We start from the raw sequence: 3,663 nt of genomic DNA, 5'->3' as shown, positions 1-3,663 counted from the left end.
TGTTGTATTAAGTGCCATTAAGTCAGCTCCAACACTTAGTGACCCTGTGTAGAGTTTCCAAGGAGCAGCTGGTGGGTATGAACTTCCAAATTTGCACTTTGCAGTTCAGTACTGATCCTACAGCATTCGACCAGGAGTCTCTCTATATACAATATAAAAGAAATAGGAGTTGGGATACTAATAAGTACATACTCATGCTCATCATTGTATTATTTTTCACAATATCAAAGTGATGGAAACAATCTAAGTGTCCATCCATGGGTGAATGAATAAATAATCTATAGTTTACTGTACTTAAAAATGTGTATGTAGAAATATTTTCTGCAAAGCCTGTGAAAAATACTGCAATGAATATGAGTATGCACATTAGTATCCCAGTTCTCATTTCCTTAAGATATATATCTAGTAGTGGCATTGCTAGAACAAATGGCAATGTGTGAAACAGAATATCACTTACGCATATGCAAGTATAGGCAGAAAATGAAAACAAGTCCACCAGAGTCAAAATATGACCTTGCACACATCCTATATGAATTTAGAGACATCTCAATATCAGATTTGATGCCTTAGACCTAGTGGCTGAAGACCAGAAGAGTTATGAGATAACATCAAGAACATCATACAGGAAGAAAGCAAAAGATCATTACGAATATAAGAAAGAAGGAAAAGATCAAATGGATGTCAGAAGTGACTCTGAAACTTGCTCTTCAGCATAGAGCTGCTAAAGCAAATGTAAGAAATAAAGCAGTAAAACAGCTGAACAGAAAATTTAAAGATAGCTTAAAAAAGACAAAGTCAAGAATTATAATGAAATGTGTAAAGACCTGGAGTTAGAAAACCAAAGAATTGAAGAAAAAAACAAGCCTCGGGTTGCAATATTGGATTCCATGGGCAAAATATTGAATGATGCAGAAAGCATCAAAAGAAGATGGAAGGAATACGCAGAGTTACTGTACCAAAAAGAAATGGCCGATTTTCAACCATTTCAAGAGGTAACATATGATCAAGACCTGTCGAAGTCCAAGTTTTACTGACGGCATTGGCAAAGAACAAGACTCCAGGAATTGATGGAATACAAATTGAAATCTTTAATAGACTGATGCAGCACTGAAGGACTAAGTCACGCCTGAGTGAAGCCATGGTATTTTCAATAGCCTCATAAAGAAGACTGTAGATGAATTGATGCATTTGAATAATGGTGTTGGAGAAGAATACTAAATGTGCATGGACTGCCAAAAGAACAAACAAATCAGTGTCAGAAGAAGTACAGACAGAGTGCTCCTTAGAAGCCAGGATGGTAAGACTCTCATACTTCGGGCATATTATCAGGGGGGACAATGACTATGCTACAATAGAAGTGGTTGATGTTTAACCATTTCAAGAGGTAGCTAATGATCAGGAACTAATCGTATGAAGGAAGAAGTCCAAGTTTCACTGAAGGCATTGGTGAAATACAAGGCTCCAGTAATTGACAGAATACAAATGGAAATCTTTACACAAACTGATGAAGCATTTAAGGCGATCCATCATCTATGCCAAAAAATTTGGAAGACAGATTCCTGGTCAGTCATGGGAAGAGATCCATATGTATGTCTATTCCAAAGACAGGTGACACAACAGAATGTGGAAATCATAGAACAGCGCTGTTAATATCACATGCAAGAAAAACTTTGCTGATGATAATGCAAAAATAATTAAAATGGTACATCAACAGGGAACTGCCAGAAATTCAAATCAGAGTCAGAAGAGGACATAGAATGAGGGTTATCATGCTGATGTCAGATGGATCTTGGCTGAAAGCAAATAATACCAGAATGATGTTTGTTGTTGGTATGTGCAGTGGAGTCGGTTCCAACTCATCATGACCCTGTACAGGGTTTCTGAGGCTGTATATCTTTATGGGAGCAGAAAGCCTTATCTTTTTCCTTCAGAACAGCTGGTAGTTTTGAACTGCTGACCTTGAGGGTTCGCAGCCCAATTCGTAACCACTACGCTACCAGAGCTCCTTTTATTTGTGCTTGATTGACTATGCAGTCTTTCAACTGTATAGATGATGACAAACTATGCACAACATTACAAAAAACGGGAATTCCAGAATGTTTCATTTGCTCATGAGGAACATATACCTAGGCCAAGAGGCAGTTGTAAGAACAGAACAAGGAGATACTAAATGGTTTAAAACCAGAAAAAGAATGTTCCAGGATTGTATCCTTTCAATGCACTTATTCAATCTGCATATAAAGGAAATAATCTGAGAAGCTGGGTTATACGAAGAAGAATGTGGCATCAGGTTTGGAGGGCAACTCATTAAGATGTGATATGCAGATGTTACACTCTTCCTTGCTGGATGTGAAGAGAACTTGAAATACATACTGATGAAGATCAAAGACTACAGTCTTCAATATGGATTACACCTTAATCTCACAACTAAAATCAAACCAAATTCTCACAACTGGACCAATAAATAGCATCATGGTAAATGGAGAAAAGATTGAAGTTGTCAAAGACTTCATCTTGCATGGATCTACAATCAACACTCAAGGAAGAAGCAGTCAAGAAATCAAAAGACATACTGTATTAGGTAAATCTGTTACCTCTTTCAAATCCTAAACAGCAAAGACATCTATTTGAGGATTTAGGTGCGTTTTACCAATGCCATGGTATTTCCAATCACCTGATATGCATGTGAAAGTTGGACAATCAATAAGGAAGGCCGTAGATGAATATAGACATTTTAATTATAGTGCTGGCAAAAATTATTGAAAATACCATGTACTACCAAAGGAGCAAGCAAATCTGTCTTCAAAGTAATACAGTCAGACTGCTCTTTAGAAATGAGCATGGGGAGACTTTGGCTCTTGTAGTTTGGACATAGTGTTAGGAGGGGCCAGTTCATGGAGGACATCATGCATGGTAAAGTGGCAGGTCAGTGTAAAAAGAGGAAGACCTCCAATGAGTGTAAAAGGGGAAGATCTCCAGCAACAGTAACAGTGGACTTAAATATAATAAATGTGAGGCTATTGCAGGATTGGACAGTGTTTTGCTCTGTTGTACATTGCTTCACTATGAGTCAGAACTGACTAGATGGCACCTAACAATATCAACAAACCTACATATGGTCCAGGTTGTAGTCCTACTCTGCTACTCATAACTGCTCATTTTGCTGTTTTCTTATGTATCTACTCATAGACTAGTGTTTGTTATTATTGATAATGCATGACTGTTATGTAATGATATTATCATTATTCTGTAACTCTTATGAACATCTCTGTGTCTACTTTTCCTTAATTATATTTCTCTATCACTCTCTTTTTGCATATTGCATTTTCCTTTATCATATTATCATACGTCTCTTATCTAGTTAGCCACTTTCCCATCCTTGCCTTCCTATCCCTGTTGTTGTTGTTAGGTACAATTGTATCAGTTGTGACTCATATAACCTTATGCACAACAGGAAGAAACACTACCAGGTTCTGTGCCTTCTAACTGTAGTTGTTATGTTTGAGTCCATTGTTGCTTTCACTGTGTCAGTCCATCTAGTTGGGGGGGTCTTCCTCTTTTTTTCTAGCCTGCCATTTAATCAAGCATGGTGTCCTTCTCCAGGGATTGGTTCCTCTGAATAACATGTCCAAAGGAGATACAAAGTCTAGCCATCCTTGCTTC

This window comes from Chrysochloris asiatica, unplaced genomic scaffold, assembly GCF_000296735.1.
Source record: "Chrysochloris asiatica unplaced genomic scaffold, ChrAsi1.0 scaffold00031, whole genome shotgun sequence".
Lineage (NCBI taxonomy): Eukaryota > Metazoa > Chordata > Mammalia > Afrosoricida > Chrysochloridae > Chrysochloris > Chrysochloris asiatica.
Note: the sequence above shows the minus strand (reverse complement) of the source record.